We start from the raw sequence: 23,220 nt of genomic DNA on the forward strand, positions 1-23,220 counted from the left end.
GTGGCTCCAGTGACAGGGACCGCACAGTTTGGCATAGCAGCTCTATAGTTTGAGACACTACGCGCTATAAATGTTTCTTCAGCGCTGAGCATTTTCCCTGTCCGTGTTGCCACACAACATGCATTGGAACCTGCAGCTTTAATTTTGACTTTGAAGACTATTATGTAAGCATTGATCTCATTTACAAAATTTCTGAATGCCCACTGCTATGGTGGGCTTCAAAGTCACTCCCAGTGTAGCTGGGAACTTGGCACTGGGACAAGGGATGTTCAGCTAACAAATACACAGATGCTGCTTTTGTAGGCATGTATTTCATCAGCAGCTGCTGGGTTCTGAGTGCTTTGGAAAATCAAGGAGGCCTGTGACTACAGACTTCAAAAACCTAAATTTGCATGTCCATTTTTTAAACTCTAGGCCTGCAGGTACACCTTGCAGAGTGCCAGGTGACTTAAGATCCTCACTACTGTGCGTATTTTATGCTTTCAGTCTTGCAGCCGCTAGATCAGTGAACTTTGGTATTTCTTTCTCCTTCTACTGATTGTAGTGCTTCTTGTTTGTTTAAGAGGGGAAAAGTTACTGAAGAGAGCAATACTGAAAGGTCATAGAATGCTTCTAATGCTGCTTTAAAGGTCCTTTCAGACACATATCTGAGCCTTGATTCACTTGTCAGTCACTACGAGACAGTGAACTGAGAGAGGTTTTCATACTATTTGTATGTAAAGCAAAACCTCAGTTAAAGTTCACAAGCCTGGGGGATCACATCTTTTATTATAAACTGGTTTTTATTATAATGTAATTATTTATTAAGTAATACAAACTTTTATTTTTTGTGGCTTGGAGCTTTAAACTAAAAGAAATCCAAATTTCTCTTTTGTCTAGTTTTCCCATTTTTTGCACAGTTGGTTGCACTGAAAATATTCCATTACCTATAAGAAAATGTGTTTGCTTTTATGTAGTCCTTATGATTTTAGAATTCAAGTGACTCATAAATACTCATTAATTTCTTTGTACAGTAACTCTGCAGGCTGAGAACTATTATTACATATATTTTCCTGATAAGAAATGAGAGGCCAAATTACTTCTTACAGAACTGACAGAAAGGCCAAACCAAAGATCTTTTGTGAGAACTTTTGTGAGATTTTATACACTGACTTGCAGATCAATCTCTGTAACTTTTTTTTTTTTTTTTAAATTTTAAGAAGACTGCAATGCTAAAATTCATTTTGGGGGCTTTTAAAATTATTATTTGCTTAATCAGGATACTTCTGAGACATAGTTAATAGTCATTGCTTGCTTTCATAAAATGCTTCCAACGATTACAATGAAAAGTAAAAACAAAACCTATCTCTGCTCTCATTGTGGTATATCAGTCTCATTGTACTACTCTTACATTGTGTACAGATTACAGAAGTCCTAGAACAAAACTTTTGGTATTCTTTTATCAAGCTAAACATTCAAGAATAGCTTAATATTCTGGAAGTCCCCAGGTATAATTTCTGTGTCACAGCAGAGTGTAGAAGGTATCTTTCTATTTTGAGAAATTATAGAAGGAGTCTACAAAACCAGTTTAAAGGTAAAACATTTAACTGTGCATGGCTAAAATTCAGTAAAACAGATCTTTCCTAGGTGACAGGCTGTGAAGTGTGGCTGCAGGATTGCTCTTGGTATTTAGAATGAGATTTTTCAAGCGCTATAATACTAGCTCAGAGAAAGACATGCCACTGGAATTTTAACCAAATGGCTGCAGAAATTCTTTCAGAAATAAGCATCAGCCTCTCCTGCTCATTGTCTTTGGAAATGCCCAGAAATTAGTGATTTAGGCATTATGACTACTGTCTAAAGAATCTTGTAAGAAAATGTCCATTTGTATTTTCAGTCAGACTGAGATCTTTTAACCCTACATCCTCATCTGTTTTCCTCTCACTTCCAGTATTTATGAGCTCTGCACAAATTCCGTATGATGCTTCAAGAAAATGACGTGAAATATGTTATGCAGGACTAGAAAAGAGGAATTGACAGGGTATAATAATGTCAGGTGACCCCAAATGAAGGCAAGTACCAATGGAAAACATATTAGAAGAATCTGAAGCAACCATGGACATCTATTGATTCTGAAAACACCCAGGCAGTGAAGGATAGTGACCAAATTTAGGGGGTTTGAGAAGATGTAGAGATCACTTCTGAACATATTGATTGCCACCTCATCCCACTTACAACAGGTGAGAGTCTGTCATTACACACAGGGAGACACACTCTCACCCCAAGGAATTTTAGCACCACTGTTTTCCTTCTGTCTTCTCCCTTTTGAGTCACTTTTATACCTACCTGAGATGCCACTAATTCATTCTGAGTCACATTTCATTCCAAATATAAACTCTTAAGCAATGAATGTGAGATCCAGAAATACTGAGATGACAAATGCTTGCTAGTGCAACCTAGATTAGTCTTGGATATTTAATCTTAAAATATTCCTTTGCCATGTGCTATATGTGGACTGCAACAGAACAGAACAGAATTACATTTTCATAAACTATCATTTATTCCATTCCCCAATGCATGTTTCTTTTAATACTGGTCATCTAATGAATTTTTCATTGTTTTTCTAAACTTAACTTTTGACCTTTGCAGCAGTTCTGGAGTCATGGCTTTCATACCATACTGAGCGCTCTTGTGTCCTGTAGGCAAAAATGTACTATGTAATATTCGCCTACTGTCCTGTCAGAAAGAATCTTGTTCATAAGGACCCTAGTTTAGAAGGTGTCTATCTTCTGTTCAGTGACCCCTTGACATTTGTTACTGGCAATCACTATGTATATTTCTTTTTTAGGTATTTTTTACTAAAAATCTTCAGCAAGTAGCTCACCTAAGGACACGTAGGTACTCACTGGTCTCCTGCCATCATCCACCTTTCCTCCTACTCTTTACAGTTTGACCTTGTATGGGTTCATTCTTCTTCCTGATTTCCCTTCTATTCTCCCTCCTCTGTTAATATAGCTGTCAGGATTTTGCTTGCTTTCACAAGTAAGTCTTTTCTTTTCCACCCCATTTTAGTTTGTGCTGGTTCATCCCCATTGCCTTTTCCCTGGGTCTTCTTTCTGCACTCAAAGCATTTATGGAAGAAATGCTACAAAACATTTACTACATCTTTTCTGTCTTTGTTCCCCAGTTAGCAACTCTTCTTCCATTTAATGGATTTTCTCACCCCATTCATCTATCACCTTGTCACTATCTTCAAGGCTCCCTCCACTGCAACCAGAATCTCAGTTGTTCCACAAATAGTCCTCTCAGCCTCCCAAGAGGAATTTGAGCAGAGTGCCTTTGCATTGCTTTTCTCTTCCTCTTCTTAAACTACTAAATTAATCTATTAAAACCAGATGTTTCTTGATTGCTTTTTCCCTAACTCCTTGTTCCAAGGACCTCACTCTGTAGCCTGTCTTCCTCATGTTCTTTTTATCTTCTCTTTTTACTGCTTTCACTACAGAGAAGTGCTTCCTGGCATGTTTTTCATCACAAATGCATCTTTGTCTTCTACCTCTGAGACATCCCTTTTCTGCATCATTGCAGATGCAAGTGATCTATCTTTTAGGTTTGTAATCTAGGTTTAATCTTTAATTTAGAGTGCTTTTTAACATTGACATGCAAATCCTGTTTTTAAACCTGGCAGATTCTTTTTCAGTGGTAGTGGGAGTTTGCAGAGCACTGCAAAGTTACAGTTTTCTTGCCCATTTAAATTCTTAAAGCTTTGCCATCTTACAATTCAGTTGCTGTGTCATGGTGTTGTCTGTTCCTGTCAAAGGCAGTTTTGCTCAGCCAGTGTGCATGTAGAGGGCTGCTTCTAAGGTCATTTTCCTAGTCCATCACTTTGACTTTCACACTCTGCAATTGCTCTTCCTTTCTGTGTTGCATCAAACAAAGTACTTTCTTAACTTTGCAAGCTCTGCAGGTCTTATTGCAGTATCAAGCTGTCATTTCCCTCCTCCGGGTGGTCTTTAAGGCCAGCTTTCATCACATCCATGCTAAATTCTGAACTGCATAGATTCAGGCATCAAGTGACATCTCCAACTATCTTTTATTTCCTACAATCTTCCATAGAACTCTGTGTTATTCTCTTTCAAACCACCGTTTAAACCACCATTCTTCTTTGATGTGGTGTTCACAAAAGAGGGGATTGCTGGGCTTTTGGTGTACTGGCATCAAACGCCAAGCACACCCACAAACGTTGTCTCATTGTTTTCCTTTACTCCTCCCATCTGTCTCTGTCCATCTGTTTTGACATATAGTTTAATTTCAGTCTCTCTGAGCAGAAAACAGGTTGCACTCGACACACTGGGATCCTGAACTGTGGCTAAATTTCAAAGATGAAGGCCATTGGATAATGCAAACAAATACAAGAAAAGAGATGTAATTATTAGAAGAATTTTACCAATTTTTTACTGAGTTGGTTTTTCTTTTCATTTTCCAGAAAATGACAGTGTTCATGATTTTTTTAAAAAATTCTTCTTATCTTTGTCCTAATTGTTTAGAAATGTTAATGTTGGGTTTTTTTTTGTCACAACAAACTAACCAACGTTAATTTGTGTGCATGAATTCTGGCAGAATTTTTCCCTCAACTGTTCATGAACATTTTCTCTAAAGCAGTCTAATGTGGTGATACAACAAGTATTAAAAGGGCACATTAGCATTCCTGCCAATAATGACAAGAGGGAGTTAATCCATATGTTGATATGCTGTCAGTTAAAAGTAAAGTAAAAAATAAATTTCTCTTTAGGCAAAATATAAAAGGGACATTCCTTGATTTTATTTTTTTTTTTTGTTTGGATGTTGTCCTTTCCCATGACTTTGTGTGGCTAGTGTGCATAAAAATAAATACCATGACTCATGGTAGACATGTTGTGGTCTACATGTTAGGAAGGTAAATTGAATTTGTGTCCCTCTTTCTGAAAGCTGTTTTGCTTATTGCATGGTCTAATATTAGGAAACAGAGAGGACAATAGGTAGCTTGGTGTCCTTTCTTCTGCCCTTTTCTCAAAGCCTTCAGTGGAGATCCATATGCCTACTACGCCATTTCTACACACAGTTGCTTTCCCTGTCCAAATGCCAGGTGCAGAGATGTGTTAGGGACCCTGGCTAAACACTATAAGCAGCAGAGCAGCACTTTTAAGGACCAAATTTTCCTACTGGCTGTTATGAAGTATATTGGTGTTTTAAGCAACTTTTTTTTATTTTATTTTATTTTATTTTATTTTATTTTATTTTATTTTATTTTATTTTATTTTGATGTGGAATATCAAGGTTTGAATTTCTAGATTTTCCAACATTTGTACCTCTCTAGATGGCTACTGTGTTCTCCTCAAATGCCTTATTGAACATCAAGGGACATAATTAGTCTTTAAAAAACTTGCTGAATTGAGAACGTAGCTTTATTCATGAAGAGTTATGGTAATCTTTCATATATGTGCCCTGGTTAACAAGGTATTTTGATAGAATTTTCTCCTGATATAGAGCATCAAAGCCCCTAATGTTCCTAACCTCTGAAACATTTTCTAGTCCAGATAATGAAAGTCAGTGTCCACATGTCATTTGTGTCTTTGAAAATGTCCCCTGAAGCCCAGCAATACAGTGGAGTGCTGTTTTGATACTGACTGCTCAGAACAGTCACTCAATGGTTTGACATTTTCTAATGCGTATGCATGAGATAAGTCAGTTAACAAAGCCCAGCGAGCTCACTATAATGGCAAATATCAAATAATTCTGTCTTTTGATATAACCAGGTGTTGTACAGAGTTGGATTTGGTACCGCGTTACTCAGGTAACTTTGGAAAGTGCTATCTGCATCACCTTAATTTGTATATCTATTTATGAAGTTTCTAACTAATGAACATCTCTGTTAACTCCACTGTTCAAAAAATTTCCCTCTATCAGAAAATGATTACTGGATCACAATGTTTAAGCATTGGTACTTCCTAATGGTCAGAAAATACAGTACATCCACTGCCAAAAAAAAACCCCACCAAACCCAACCTGATGGAATTATTTAGCTAGACCACTTCTGGTTTGCATTAAAAAAATTAATTTATAAAAAATATCTATTTGCATGTATGAATTCATTGCAGGCCTCTTTGGAACTGAGTTCCTAAGCAGAGTATGATATGCTCTTGATACAGAAAGTATGAACTGTTTCAATCCCCCTCCTTCCTCCCTCTCCCCATTCAAACTGTGCCTGTACATGACACTGATGGTCAGTACCCGTAATGTATCAGAGGAAGTGGTAATAAAACCTAAATTGGGAAGTTACAGACAGAAGTGGTTTCATCTTAACCTCCTCAGTTAGCAGTAGGAGTTTTCCTTGTTGACTTTTAAAGTACTAAGATAGAAGCAAGAGAAACCCTGAACCCAATTCAGTGGCATATTTCCTCCCTGACTTCAGTGAGGACAGATTTTCTCTCAGAGACCTCCCTCTCAGATTTCACTGTAAAAGTCTGCTCTATCTGTTTCCCCTTGAGAAAGCAGGCCAATCATCTCTTGAGTCATCAGCAGTAGAGGAAATAACCTCTAAGGTTAATCAAGGAAATTTGTGGAACCCTTACTGCTTTACCTCTTTCTGTTGTAGTCCTGATATTGATAGCGAACAGGATACATACCACTTACTGGGTGAAAGGCAAGACACTTGGATGGGTCATGGTTATGTTATTACAGGTAGCTTTTGACAGATACAAACAAGTATATAGTAGGCAACAGATGAAAAAGTAACAAGCAATACAGCCCTCTAATGGTAAAAGTGAATGCTAACATTTCAAAGAATAAATAATAATTGCATAAGAGAAATATTTTTACAAACCACATAAAATGTAGTGCCCATAATCCTATCTCTGGTACTACTGACACCAACTGGATTAAAGCAAAGAAGATGTTAAATCCAAATAGTGGATGATGATGAATCCCAAAGCACAGCAAAAACATGTAGCCCTAATGTTAAAGGCCAGCAGAACTGAAAGAGGCAGGAGAAACATGAAGGATGCAGTGCTTTCTCTGTGATTGCTCTCTGTAACTTGCACTGTGCTTTGGAGGCTCCTTCGCCTGGTTTCAAAAAAGTTGTCACTCCATTGGGGATATTTTTTGTTCTTAAGCTACACTGGGATCTGACTGTGACCTGAATGCTACTTTTGGGTGCTGATGGTTGAGCCTAAAGCTGCTTTTGTCATTGCCTGTACTTATGGTAATGCCCTACAGTTTCCAAGACAGTGATCCTGTGGTGCTATAAAAGCAGCAACTGAAACTAAGGGATTTTATTCTCTTCACGAACATTAGAAAACACAGTTGTGTTCAATTAATTACAATGGAAAGTAGTTGGTTGCTGGAAATCCACTGGAGAGGTTCCTGGCTCTGTTCTTCATCTAGATCTCTGCAGATCTCTGATCTGTCTGCTTGTCACACATGGTCAATTTTTCCCTTGCGGAACAGTCCAAGGGTGGGCAGAAGCTATATGAGGACCTGACTGAAGATATGTATGAAATAAAATTGTAATGTGGAATTATTTCTGTGGTTATCTGGAGATAAAAACTCAGTTTTATGGATGCACTTCTCCCTGTAGAGTTTTCTGCTGATTTTCTATTTCATGTCCTTTGCATGGATCTGACCTTAAGGGAAGGACCACAATCAGTAACGACGTCCTGGCTCTCTAACAATTGAAGTTAAGAGCCTCATCACTGTCCCAATACCTATGTTGTGCTCTCATGCCCCCATAGCAGCCTCAGCAAGTCCAACAGGCTGACGTGGAAACACAGGATACTTCCCCTCTTACCTCACATTTATGAATGATGAGTTTAATGTAATTTCTGTGTTTAAATCCAGATCTTCTACTGCAAAGCTTATAGCTGTGTCATAGCTGGCCAACAGAGACAGGCAGTGTATCACATAAACATAATATACAAACTTCATGAAAAAACATTATTATCATGTTTTTCTCTTCCTTTTATTATATTACATCACACAAATACATTGTAAATTCTTTGTAGCAAAGGCCTTCCTTTCCCTTATGTTTGTAGAACAGAGCACTGACCCTTCGCTGGTATGACTGGGTGCTACTACTGTGCGGCTAAATACATGAATGAAGGGCTAAACTCTGCTCTTACAGTGACCAGTAAATGGAGCTGTTTCAAATTTGGACAATGTTTTAATACATTCATGTTTTCAGCTGAAGGTTCAATTTGCTTTCTATAAAATATAAGCTGTTTCAGGGCTGATGTAGGCTCCAGGATATTCATTTAGGTTACTCTTTGAATCCAGACATTTGCGGGAACCCTGATTCTTTTGGGGGCTGTTACAATTAGAACTGCATATAAAATCTCATAAGCATTACTGAAGCTCTTTAGTCAAACCATGACTTAATAAGACATTCAAGTTTGCATAGGACACAATAGTTTTGGACTAATTTGTGTGTTTTCTAGAATGTTAAGAGAGAGCAAATAAGACTATCAGTCTAATTAGAAGCAACTCCAGAAATAACTCCATTAGAATTGCATCAATGGTATTTTAGTACATTTTTTTCAGAAACTCTTGAGCATGAAATACAAGACAGACAGGCTTCTGCAAATCATCTACTATTAATATTTTTTCCCTTCATAATTCAAAAGAAATTCAGGCCAAATATATCATATTCACACATGTGAGTGATAGTAACAGTGACACTGAAGACATGCAATTTGTCATACATTCCCACAGAACGCCCCATACTATACTATAGACTGCGTCTTTTTCATCTCTCATATTTCTAATAGCAAGGATTGCACTTTCATTCAGAATCACTTGACATGACTATGACTGTATCACCTGTGACCAATTGTTATTAGGAAAGCAAATTAGTTTTTTTTCTTTCATGTTTTCTGAAGCAGTTTAGCAGTTGCAAAAGAGAAGACAAGAAGACCACATACATATTATATGGACCATGTCTGGAGAACTAGTGATTTGAATATCTATTCTTTGTATTTGAAACAGTTGATCTATAGGATGGGAGGGCCTTGACTTACATTTTCATCCTCTCAAGAAGTTGTTCTCCATATATTTCAATTGTGAACGGCTGTTTTCCATGAATACTTAATACTAAAGATCTTTCTACTGATTGTGTGTCAGTACCTCAAATAAGTTGTAGTCCTTTCCAGACTGGGGACTTATACAGAGCTGTACGTTACAGTTTGTCTGCCCAGCTGCTGATATGCAGCACACCATGTTCTATTCCAGAGGTGACAAATGTATTATGTTGTATACAGAATCCTATAGATTCCTTTCATTACACAAACTTGTTTGTGTTAGAGGCAAAGTCTATCAATTCCTTACAGTTTTACTCTTACGAGTATGATTATAATTAGGCCAATTTCCTCTGCCTCAATTGCATTTACGTGAGAAACGTATGTTGGGAACTTAGTAATGCTCGGCTCCCTCAACAGTAATAAAGCCAGCTTTAAATATCAGTCCAGACCTGATGCACTCTCTGGAAACATGTCTATCATTCCACCGATTTTAAAGGGAACACAGAGAGCTGAAGATCTAAATTTAGATGCTTGAATTAAGTGCCTTAAATGGAGTGAACCCAGGCTTAAATTCCTGAGCTTTTGTTAAAGATTTTCTCCATTGCCATCTTCATTTCTTTGAAGGCCTTCCTTAGCAGAAGAAAATGGTCTTGACACCATGAACTGTATGGTTTACAACATAAAACTTAAAAATTATTGTAATATAACTTAAGTTAAGTTTGACTTTAGGATTCACAACACTTTGGATGCCAAACAGACTTTTTCACTTTTGTCTATAAACAAAGTAAATCTCTATGGGCAAAACAGCTGAAAAAATTAAAAAACTCAACCGCCTTCCCTCCCACCACCACCACCACCTCTCCAAAACAAGCTAAGTTTCTATTATTAAAACCCAGAGGAAGTATTTCTAGCTGATGAGAGTCTTCATGAATGTGCTGCTATGCTGTTTCCAAAAATCTTCCTGTCCCAGTTGACGATGCAGCAGCTTTTTTTCGGGAGGAACAGCACGTAGGAATGGGTTCTTCGGTCTCCCCATATCATCACACATTACATTGCAAGGGTCAATTTTCTTTCACCTCATTTGTTTGGTTCTACACTGTCATTACAGGATCCACTCTGTAGTTCAGGAGAAGTAGGTAGGTGGAGACATCATTTATTTCTCATCATGAAGACACATAATAGTGTTTTTTTGCACGAGTGCCTCTTGCAAGAGGAAGACAGACTACTGTTTCGACTAGGGCTTTTTACACACAGACCTGGTTTGTGACAGGTCTTTCTTTTTGTTGCCTGGCCTCACTAAGTCACAGGAATCAATTGGGTCAAATATAATTTGTAGTCTGGATTTTTCACTGCAGAAAAGTATAATTTGAACTATAAAAATGCCACGTAACCCATGACACAGTCATCTCTTCTTTCCCTTCTTTGCAAAGGTGAATCAAATAGACAAAGAGCATCCTGACACTCACTTCATGGTCTGAAAATGTAAATGAAGCATCAATGTATTTTCAACAACCTGTGCTGACATTAGACAGGAAACACCTGTAATTTCCTTCACAGAGATATTTAATTTCTTTTTAGTAACAGCGTAGGGCTTTTTCATGTGCTTTGCCATTTCTCTTAGAAAGCGATTATTACAAATTGTGCTTCCATTTCTATGACTTTTAAAGGTGTTTCCTTTTGTTTGTTTTCTGTTGGCTCCACCTTTGCTCCTGTGTTCCCATTTCATTTGTGCATCTTAAAGAATCCCAGTAATCAGCTGGAAGCTATAGGAACATTGACTGCAATGGAAGCCATATCCCATTTTTATGGCATCTGACTATTTTCAGGAATCCATCTGCACAGGTGGGCTGGAATACAAGCACAGTAGACCTTCTTCCCCACCACACCACAGGGACCTACAGAGGTTGAGATCCTTTATGAAGAGAAAGAAAGGGGACATTGCATTGGGATACCTTGTTGATAAAGCTCAGTACTCTCTTCACAGTTTACACCTTGCCCATGGAGATGAAAAGAATTTGTTCATTCACCAAATACTGGGGAAGGGAAGTTCTGCCCAATGGAGGTTTTGAGAGGACTCAGACTAGCTAGTGATCCCACACTTGGACAATAGCCTTCCCACAGCAGAAAAAAAAGACATAGTGTCCACCACCTAATGGAATATCTTCTGCAGATGGATGGGAAAGGAGTGATAGCTACTACTCTGGCAGGTTCAGCAAGTATTGGGGCAGCACAACCAGCTGTGGCTAGATCAGCAGCAATTTCCACAGAAACAGCCTAAGAACCAAAAACTGGTAAAGCTCCTGTTTGAGCATCAGATATTCTTCAGACAAACAAAAGATTCTACTTCTCAAAGAGCAGTCTGAACTAGTTGGGTGAAGACTGTCAGATATGACACTAAAGTGAAGTTAAAAACGGGGTTTTGGTAGTTCTGAAAGATGATCTGAAGCATCACTTTTAGACACATCTGGAGATATCTTGCACTGTTGCTGATTCCTTTACTGCCAAGGAAGCTGCTAGAAAGTAGGAGGGTTTACATGAAATGGAAGTAATCTTTGAATTCCTATCTGAATGATGGTTGATCCTGCAAACTGCCAGATGGAATGTGACAAAACAAAATATTTAAGGTACACATAAGGAAACAGGAAGATTAAAACTCTTCTTAACAAGGTATGAGATTTAAATACTATGTCCAGGCCCTACCATTGAAGGTACAAGTAAACTCCTTTCCGAGATTACTAAGATAAATCTGATTAGTCCTAATTGAGTTTCCAGTAGACACAGTCTCCTTAATTGATCTCTTGTGTAACAAGATACTTCACAGAATGAAATTATCTCCTGGGTATGCAAACATGTTTAATAGGATCAACTCTGCTTACTGAAATGTCTAATGTTTTGAAACTCGGAGGGTACAATGGAATAAATTTTGTACATTGACACCTATGGAAATTTAAGGCAGTCCTCTTACATGCATGTGAGAAAGGATGGATCTTACTGTATCACAGAATCACAGAATGGTAGAGGTTGGAAGGGACCTCTGCAGATCACCTAGTCCAACCCCCTTGCTAAAGCAGGTTCGCCCAGAGCAGGTTGCACAGGATCACATCCAGGCAGGTTTTGAGTAACTCCAGGGAAATAGATGCCACAATCTCCCTGGGCAGCCTGTTCCAGTGCTCTACCACCCTCAGGTTAAAGAACTTTTTCCTCATGTGCAAGCAGAACTTCCTGTGTTCCAGCTTGTGCCCATTGCCTCTTGTCCTGTCGCTGGGCACCACTGAGAAGAGCCTGGCCCCCATCCTCTTGACACCTGCCCTTTAGATATTTAAAAGCATTGATGAGGTCCCCTCTCAGCCTTCTCTTCTCCAGGCTAAAGAGCCCCAAGCCTCTCAGCCTTTCCTCATAAGAGAGATGCTCCAGTCCTCTCATCATCTTCGTGGCCCTCCACTGGACTCTCTCCAGTAGTTCCCTGTCCCTGTTGAACTGGGGAGCCCAGAACTGGACACAGTTCTCCAGGTGTGGCCTCACCAGGGCAGAGGGGAAGGAGAACCTCCCTTGACCTGCTGGCCACAGTCTTCTTAATGCACCCCAGGACACCATAGGCCTTCTTGGCCACAAGGGCACAATGTTGGCTCATGGTCAACTTGTCTACCACAGCTCCCAGGTCCTTCTCCATAGGGTTGCTCTCCAGCAGGTCAACCCCAGCCTGTACTGGTGCATGAGGTTATTCTTCCCCAAGTGCAGGACCCTACACTTGCCCTTATTGAAATTCTTTAGGTTCCTCTCTGCCCAGCTCTCCAGCCTCCAGGTCTCTCTGAATGGCAGCACAGCCTTCTGGCATGTCAGCCACTCCTCCCAGTTTTGTGTCATCAGCAAACTTGCTGAGGGTGCACTCTGTCCCTTCATCCAGGTCATTGATTAATATGTTGAACAAGACTGGACCCTGTACTGGCCCCTGGGGCACGCTTCTAGCCACAGACCTCTGAACCAAAGATCTCTCATATCCACCAAATAATGTATGTGAAAATAGCAAAAAATCCCACAGCTAAGGGAGCCAGATAAGACCCTAAAATAGTACCTGCAATTGGGGTCACTAGAATTATTACACACAAACAGAGGTCAAATCCAAACCATTCCTCTGCTATTTATCACTTTGGCCTTCTCTATGATTGGAATGTCACAGATCCATTGCTATGAACACAGGTCCACGTGAATGAACATTTTACTCACCATAAGTTACAGGTCTGTTGAATGGAGAGTGAGTCTGATTCAACTCTAAAGGGGTGGAAATGAAAAGGGAACGTGTGTAATTGAGTCTGAGGCATCTATCTTCACTCTGAGGGAAGAAAACATGCAAGAGGAAAAGCAAGAATGAGAATCTGGGGAACTACAGGCTGGTGAATCTAACCTCAGTTTTTGGGAAGACATTGGAGTAAATCCTTGTGGAAACCGTTGCAAGCACATGAAGGACTGGGAGCAGCCAGGATGTATTTAGCAACAGAAAGCACAACTAATCAACTTGATTTGTTTTCCTTGAGGAGATGACTTGATCTCCAGCAAAATTCTTGGCATGTTTCATGTTGCTAAGTTGAAGAGTTATGTTTTGGATAGATGGAGCATAAAGTGGATGGAAAATTGCTGGATTGTTGGCCTGAAGGCCTAATGCTTAGAGGTTCAATGTCCAGCTGGCAGCTGGGTACTAGTAGCACTACTTGGTGGTTGATACTGGCACAGATACTGTTTAAATTCTTCATGAATTACTGGCAGCATCAAATAACTACCCAATGGGCTGGCAAACAAGAGCAAATCTGGGGAGCAGCTGATAGGCTGGAGAATAGGGCTGCCATTCTCAGGGGCCTTCACAGGCTGGAGATGTGGGTCAACAGGAACCTCGTGAATTTTAGCAAGGACAAATCAAAGTCCTGCACCAGGCTTGTAACAACCCCATACTGCGGACTCGATAGCTAAACAGAAGCTATGGAGAATAGGGTTTGTGACTCCTGGTGGACAGCAAGCTGAACAGTAATCACCAGTGTGCGCCTGTAGTGCTGGAAGCTGCAAGTTGGATTCTATTAGCAGGACTAAAGACAACAGCTGGAGGAGAGATTATTCCGTTCTCCTTATTTGTATAGCACAGTTTTTATTTAATACCTTACGTTGGTTAAAAGCTGTGGGATTATTAATAAAAATGTGACCTAGATGAGTAACAAAACTGCTTTTCTAATCTGATTACTCAATAGAAAAAATATCTTTAATTTGAACACTCCGTCATTTATAAGATTCTATTATTTTGGTAGGTATTTATGTTTCACAAGGAGAAGACTGTTTAGAAAAGATTCTAACAAAAAAGGAAAAAAGGGGATTTTGTCAAAGAACCTCAGAAAATAGTCATTAGGCTTGTGGGTTCACATAAATATTCAGGAAATTTTCAAACTCTTTGGTCCACCTGCTGTTTCGAACAGTGTCTGGGCAAGGAAACTGAAATCTCCTCTTAACAGGAAAGCCTCTTAGCATGGACATGAAAGGAGACATGAAAGCTGTCAAAATAAACCCCAGTTATATATATTTCATATCTTTCAATGCTATAAGGAAATGGTTCCTTCCACAGTTTGCATCTTCCCAAGGAATGCAATTGATCCATCACTTATGACATGATCAGCTCCTGGGTTTCCGGATTGCATCTGATGTTTAGTCAAGTTAGTGGCAAGGTTCATCAGTACCCTTACCATAGCCAGAGTTCCTGTTAAAGTGGGTACCAACTTTTCCAATACTATCTTCCCAGTGTAGTGGCTGAATGATAAATATATTTCCGATATATAGCCTAGGACAACATAGGATTCTTTCTCTCTGATCCTAATAGTATCTTTTATGCTCCTTCCTTTCCTGAGATGTTTATTATATTCTCCTTCATTAATTTATCTCTGAACACTGTAAACTAGGGTCACAGTCATGGCTTAGTAGAGCACAAAGAAGCAATTGAAGTATTTAGAAAACAGGATGAGATTCAGGTAGGAGGGCCTTCTAGAGACACCGGTGAGCAGCTTGGTGTAACAATCATCTACACTGATCTTGGTAAATGCTCTCTATATTTAGTAAATCCCAACAGATGTTTTATAGTGCATGTTAATACACTTAATGCTATTCAGCATCAAAAGAAAGGGGAGAGTAGAAAAATAGCGTTTCCGTACACAATAGCTGACATCTATACATAACAAATATTTAGTGGACATTACCCACAAATGGCAATAGCAACTGCAATTCTGTCCCATGGCAAATGGCGCTATTTTTTCATCCCCATCCAGTTTTTCCATTCAGTATCTTCCAGCAGTGCGCAGTTGAAGGCTGAACAAGAGTCCATAGCTTTTATGAACATTATGACTGACACAAGATGAAGGAATCCATATGGCCTTTTCCTCCCCTTTCCCATGGGCCAGGTCAAGGTTTGTGACAGCATTCCAAACTGCAAACCTGAGTTAGGTTAATACCTTATTTTTATTATTCTGTTTCTTGTTCAGGGGAAGGGACAGCACATAGATGGAGAAGTACAAAGGTATTTGTGAAACAAAGGTCTTAGGCACACAATGAAGATCCAGCCCCTCTCTTTCACATGAAGTCTGGCAGGAAAACATAAGGATAATTTTCAGCACATTTCACTTCTTTCTACATGTCAAGCTACAACAGGAAATCTCTGGATTCCCAAAGTCCATTTGTGTGAGAAAATAATTGGTGGATCAGGCACATATAGCTAAAAATGCTGTAAAGACATAAAGTTACTGCAGCTCATACATTTAGAGACCTCACACTTCCAATGTAGCTCTTGGTAGGCTCCTGGGAGTAAAAATATTGAAAAGCACCAATTACACAGGGAAATAGAAAATCTATAAGATGTTTTAATCATAACTTCCTTAGAAATTAGTTAGAATTAGCATTTCTGTATGAATTTTGTAATATTTAACAGTTCTTCTCTAGTTATTTACGAGGTCCATGAGTAATGGCCATCACTAGTACTTCCCAGCATGAGAATATGACTCCAACTATATATGTATCTATTTCATGGGTTTTATCCTGACATTTCACATGAAACAGTTCTCCCATGACATTTTCAGCTCTCTTTCCTCTACCTGATTTTCCACTCCCTGAGTGGCCTTCTAGTTTTATATAGGGTGTTTGTCGAAACAGACTAATTTTTCTACTGTAATGTGTATCCTCAGTCCTAAGAAAAAAATCGTTACCCGGCCAACTCTTTCTACTATGCCTGGGCTGCACTGGCCCTGAAAGTTTTGGTGAAGCTAAGCTCACCTCTCTTTACCCAACTTTAAGTAATCTTGAAACTAGGAAATCTGGTTGCATGGTATTAGACAGGACAGTCTACATGACCACAAAGGCTTGGTTTAGTCTCATGTAATTTTAGACATTTAAGAAAAGATTCTGCTCAGTAAAAGTTCCCTTCAAAGCTGTGCACAGCTTTAGGGCTTCGGTGGACTGAATCAATATTTCGCAGGTACTTCTCTCTTTGCATTGATTATAGAGGAGGAATTTGAAGTCACATGGCTGATGAATTCCATGCATAAATTTTACCAGAAGGAATTTGGGATATAGTGTCTGAAACTAATGTTGTTTTAAATATATGCCCTTGGCATAGAATTTTTTTTTAATAACTTCTTTAATAACTAACTTGTATTTTAAAATATCTCACTGAACATATACCCCAAATAAATCTGTCTTTGGAGAGGTGCAAATACTGGCACTCACTTAGTATGGTGAAAAGAGGTGGGTTATGGATGAAACAGTGATCTCAGCTGCACTTATTGGCATTTAAAGGCTCGACTGTTGTCATCCTCCAGCTCCTAAATGGTATAAGCCAAACGAAATGGAGCCATACTTAGAATACCAATAGTGGTGTCATGGTAGATGTCCAACCTCAGGAAATAGTAAGTAGCAAGAATTCTTAAATCCAGTAGAGGCAGATAAGGCTTCTCCTCAGCACAAAATAATATTCACTTTTATCTTTTTTTCCTTTTCTTTAAAAAAAAAAAAAAAAAAAAAGAGAGAAAAAAAAAGTTTAATAGCTGTAAAAAAAATTTAGCAGAATAGATAAGCTGGATAGAAATTATATTTATTGAGCCAGCAGCCTCCATACAGTTCCATGTCTTATTCCTTCTCCCAATGTGTTATTGAGATGATTTTTCTGAAATGAAAATCATTGAAATTGACATTAGAAAAACCAGCAGCACAGAAGAATAACCAGCAGCTAAGCTACTGGGTTCTGAATAAGGATTTCTAATTCTCCATAAGCTCTTCTCAAATTCCTCTTAATATGGCCAAAGACATTCACAAATTCAAAAAGCTTCAGCCAACAAAATACGGCTTATGGGCTTAGCATGAGAAAGAGTCGGCACCGCTTCACAAAGCTCCCTCAAGGCACTCTCTGGAGAGTCTGATGTGACCAAAGACAGTGACTTCTCAGACACTCTTGTCGTTAACAGGCAAATCCAATATTAGTTCACCATCCCTCTAAGAGTGTTTGTGAATCCTCTGGCAGCTGTATTGCTCAAAAAGCCCAGGATTTTTGAAGCAAAGTGGATTTCTAGTGGAACCACATACAAGAAAAGCTACAACAATTTGAACAAGAAAATCTAATTTCTCACATACACAAATAATAAACAGTGAATTCTACAGACAAGTGGGTTCGTGAGCACAGGATATGTTGCATTTTGTAGGACTCTAAATGTCCTTGCAGAGACTAGTTTCAGTTTAACAGCTGTGTAGCATTATTGTCAAGGGAACTATTGTACTGCTACTGTTGTACAATTTAATTTTTCAGTCCAGATAAGGTATTATCTAGTAATGAACCCTGTTACACAGATATGGTCATTTATATTATAAATGGTGATAATAATTTCTGCCTGTGAGGTACTTGTACATCATGCAAGGTATTGTACTCCCACAGGATTAAGCATGCTTTCTGTTTCAAATCACTGGCCAACATAATTTATGACATGGGGCTCCTTTTTTGCTCTATTCAGTGTCTTCAAACCCCTGAAACCTATCTGTTTAGGAGACACTGGCATGTTTTCTTCTGTATAGTGTTCTTCCCTCCTATTTTTTCTAATTTTGTTTGTCTTTTAATTCACATCAATAATTTCAATGTAATTTAAAAAAGAGATAAAGAGAACCAATTGGTGCGAAGCAACAAAAATCTAATGATTTCCACAGAACAGAGTAATTGTGGTTCGGCTTCTATTTCCGTGGAAATGTCCTAGCATCAGATACCACCCTGAACTACCACCTACTGTCTTGTGGGATTGTACTTTTTTTTAAAGCATTCATTGTGGCAAACGTAGTTTTTCATGCAAGGCCTTGACCCTGCTGAGAGTTGTCTTGACAATAGTTATCCAAAATTCCCTGTAGGGCAGGAAGACAAACCCCTGAGCCAACAAAAGGAAAATGAGGATGTGCATACACTTATCATTTGTACTCCCACTGTTTCGATGGAAAACTCATGTACTTCAAAGGTACAGACAAAATTGAATCAGATAAGGAAGCAGGATTCAAGCTGGTTGGTAATTTGAACCATGTATAAACCAATTTAATATATTTTTGCATCTACAGATGCCTTGAAACAGTAGCTCAGAGTGGGATAAACCACTGTGCTCATCTCTGTTTAAATATACATAAACATAGACAACACAAAGCCATCGTTAACTGCAACCCTCTTCCTGTATTCCTCTGCTGAGGGACACAGCTCTCTGTGGCCCAAGGCTTAGCTCCAATGCAGCCCAGCTACAAAACCTGCAGATAAATGTCAGAGCAAATTGTTTTATTGTGAGAAAGAGATGTGAGGAAGTGCATAGAGTCTTGCAAGAAAAGAAGCTAAAGCTGCAAACTCATAGCAGCTTGAGGAGGTAAGAGGAAAAACATCAACATGGAGATTTGGTGCATAAAACCCTAAAAGAAAAACAGGGAGCCATAAAAGAGCAAAATAGAAATATCAAGAGTCAGCTTCTTCCACAGAGCAGTGGAAGCTGACCCTTCGTCCCCTCCTTGACCACTGCCTGGCCTGAAAACATGCATAGGGTCTCTTATTAGGGGTTGTGGACATACGAATGCTTAGACTACTAGCTTGGTATGTGTAATTGTTTGTTGTATTAGCCAATAAATTATTTCTTTGATCTTTTAAGCTAAGTGTGAAGCACTTGAGCCTATGGTAAAAGCTGCCCTGAACAAAATGATCCAGGGAGAGTTAAAACAACGATATTGAAAAGAACTTTGTAATTTGCAGGGGTTTTTTTTCCATTTCAAGGGAGTGAGCTTAGCCATTCAAGTAACCACTGATTGGAAAATTACCATCAACTTCTGTTTTCTATATTAATCTCTGACAGGTTAGATGGGAATAGAAACCAACTGAAAAAAAAAATCAACTAAAAGACTTCACTATAGTATTTTATTTTTTATTATTCCCTATGATATGACCAAAAAAAAGAAATTTGGCAACTCTTCTTCCACCATATTTGCAACCTTCTATATGTCTGACATATGCTTCATTGTCCTTATCTGTGTCTAAAACTCTTAGACTTGACATAGATTTCACAGATAGGAACAAAGATTCTAACATGGAAGTGCATGATCTATGGAGAAATAGGGGAAATATAAATGCAACGATACCTACAAAGGCGTTCTTCTAGCCAGTGGGGGGAAATATGTGAATTAATCATTCCTGCTGATTATCTTTGAAAAGCTCATGAAATTTAACAGAAAATAAAATTATTTTCAGCATAATTTCTACGTTTATGTGCTTAAAGGAATTATGAGAGGAATAAAGCCAAATCTTATTTAATCATCAGAAGTCCTTCAGAAAGATGGCAGCTAAACTCTGAGGAACTTATTTAACATTCAGACTCTTTTCATTGTATAAAAAACTGTTTTATTTATATTTTTGCTCAGAAAGAAGAAAGACGTCAGAGGGAGATGGAGGTGGGAGACAAAAAACAGTCATCTTGCTTGGATAAACCTTTGAAAGTTCTCAGGCTGAGCTGTGGAAGACAATAGAAAATGCTCCTTCAGGTATAAATTGTAAAGTATATTGTGTGTCCTTCAGTTTACTGTAGGAGAAAATATGATGGAGAGGATGTGCTTTGGGATAAAATTGTATACTATCTGCTTTGAGTGCAGGCAATACAGATGGAAATACTAAAATGTAACAATGCTTCTATTGAAAAGCCAGATGAGAGAAAACCTGTCTGCTGCTATTTTGTTCTCAGATCTTTATGTGGTCTGACATTTCTAGCCAGACTAGCAGGAAGCAGCTGCACAACACTGGGAGCTACACTAACAAAGATTGCTCTGCTGTAGAGCTGAGCCATCACGACAAGCTTCTTAACATTTCTGGCAGGAAACGGAGACCTTTGCTGAGGTTCCTCCAGTGCCTAGACAGAGAAGAAACTGACACCGCACAAACTTCCTTTAAACAGTTTTGAAATACTCTAGCTCTCCTACATTTGGGCTTTCACACTGTAAACAATACACTTACATCTTTGATTTTAACACCTCTGATACTCCAGGCAAGGTTGAAACATCCCCATCTCTGATAACAAGTTTCACACCTCACCTCAGCACCTCTTATTTCCTCTTTCACATCCCTTCCATGCCCAGGAGCCTTTCAAATTCTGCCTTCAAACTCTCATGAAACCTCTGCATGTGTTAGAGCTGGCCAGAACAGCAAATGCTTCTTTGTGAATTCCATGATAAAAAGATACCTAGCAGTTTAACTCTACTGTGATTTCATTCAACTCACAGCAAAAGGTATGCTATAGGGTGGATGCTGGGGTCTGATACAATCACTTTGTTGATACAATATAGATCCAGAAACAGTCAGAGACTGCATGGGAGAATCACCTCACTCAGAAGAAGCCCACTCTATATGTAGAGAGCATAGCAGCCCCGGGTTTTCACAATTTTACCTGTCTGTGTGTAGGGCGTGACAAGATTTAAAGGAGTCTCTTTGTATTTGGCTGATGTCCAGAAGTAATTTCAGTACATTAGGTCTGTTAGTAGTTAGGGTAACCTAACCTCACAGACAGCATCCCCGTAACAGAAGAGCTTTACATGATCTTTGTGAATTCCTCCAACTGGCACAATGTGCTTTTTAATGACAAAAACCCAATTTAGTCCTATAAAAATTGCCCATTTTGCATGACTCCAGTACTGTAAGTCTTATGTAACTTAACAGAAACATTTCTGAAGTAGGAGCCTGTCTTGGTTTGAAAAGACAGGTGTCTGTGGAGGAAGGCAGGAGCCTCCCTTGAAATGGAGAGTGCAACCCCCTTCCCTCCAAACTATTATAATTCTGAAATTAACGGGCCTTCAGGCAAAGATATGGGGAATAGGAATAACAGTTCTTTACTAATATATATATATATATAACACAAGGCAGGGAAAAACAAACAACCCACTGGTTTACACTGACAGAGTCAGGAATACAACCTGACACCCTGTTAGGGTGGCAGTAGCAGTCCGATAAGATGCTGGCTGCAGTCCTCCTGAAGTGATGGGTGTAGTTCTGTGGAAGCAGCAATCAGGTAAAAGAGTCTGGTCTTCCTCCGAAGGTCCAGTGGTCGGCAGGTAGCTCTCGTCCTCTGGAACTCCAGTGGGGGGAAAAGCTCCTCTGGGAATCCAGTGGAAGAAAGGCGGCTAGGGTGTTCAAAATCTCCGTTTTTTATTTGGCATGGACTGCTTGGCTCCTTCCCCCCCCCCCCCCTCCCCGGGCGGAGCATCTCACAATGGGATGGGGAGTCGTGAGGCAGTTCCTTGATGGGCCATTAACAGGAGATAGCCCAGGAGCGAGTTACCGATGGGTCAGGCGATAAGGCATTGTTGTGCCCAGTAACAGGAGATAGTCCAGAGGGGGGAGGCAGGGAGCACCGCCCCACCTGGTCTCAACAGCTCCTGAAGATGGTAATAGAATATATTTTTTTTCTTTTGGCACATTTTACACTGTAACCCAGGACAGAGCCTTTCAGAAAAAAATTGAGAACTTCATTTTAGTTCCATTCTTGTGTTTGGATCTTTCTACTCCTCCACAAAAGTATCTCTAGTGAATTACAGGAGACAGTTGTCCCTTGCATGCCAAGAAATACAGTTCAAACTGTTTGTTTCATGAAGCTAAAGGTATTAACACAACAGCCTTCTCATATGACTTGCAAATAAGACACAATTATGTAATTTTGAGATTTAAAGTAAATACGGAATAAGATAACAAGTTTGCTTCCCTTAGAAATGATTTTAGGGCTTTTGGAGCAAAAACCAAATATAAAGTTGGAGGGTTTTTCACTGATACAATATTCTGCATCACTCCTTATTGTCAGATGAGTATTTTGTAGAAATTACTTTCTCCAGACAGTGTGATATCCTGAGATTGTTATAAGATGCTTTGTTGTCAGATTTTTAAATAGAGATGTACAGAGAAAACACTTTGTGGAAACAATACACTATAAATTTAAAATCAATGTTTTCCTTGATTGCAAGTCTACCCAGGAGAAAAGTTCTAGTTCATTTACAGGCTATTAGGTTCAAAACAGAAATGACTGGATGAAATTCAGTGAGTCAGATGAAGTGGTAAGTCAGAATAGATAATGCTTATGGCTTAAAATCTATTCAACTGTTTAAAAGGGGAAAGAAAAAGTAGTCTAGATAGATTTGTAACATGTAGTTGTTGTTTTTTTTTGGTGTGGGTTTTGTTTTTTTTTTTTAAGGGAAAGAGAGAAAGCTCAAGTCTAGAAATGCAGGCTTCTCTGAGAGATCTCTCTGGTTTATCAAACTAACAGTGCAATTCCACATATTTTTGAAGTCCAAGAATAGGAGCTGAAAACTTGGGCACTGATTCAGCAAGGTACTTAAGAATGAGCTCAGCTTTTGAATTGCTCTAATCAAAGACAATGTTCCTGGTGCTACTGCCTGATTTTAGAAAGCAAATTTAGCACTAATGAAAAGATGCCAGAATGAAACAAGTGAAGGTTGTCATCTCTTTCTGCACAGAAAAATGACACAGGAAGTAGCAAGGCAAGCTTTTTTAAGCCTTTCCTTCCCGCCCCATCCTCATCACCCCTACCCCCATATGTTTATACTTAATTTTATTCCTGATGCAGTCCTTGAGATGCTTAGTAACAATTTTACTTAGCAACGACAATGGTAATGCTATATT

This window comes from Leptosomus discolor, chromosome 1 (genome assembly GCF_034619465.1).
Source record: "Leptosomus discolor isolate bLepDis1 chromosome 1, bLepDis1.hap2, whole genome shotgun sequence".
Classification (NCBI taxonomy): domain Eukaryota; kingdom Metazoa; phylum Chordata; class Aves; order Leptosomiformes; family Leptosomidae; genus Leptosomus; species Leptosomus discolor.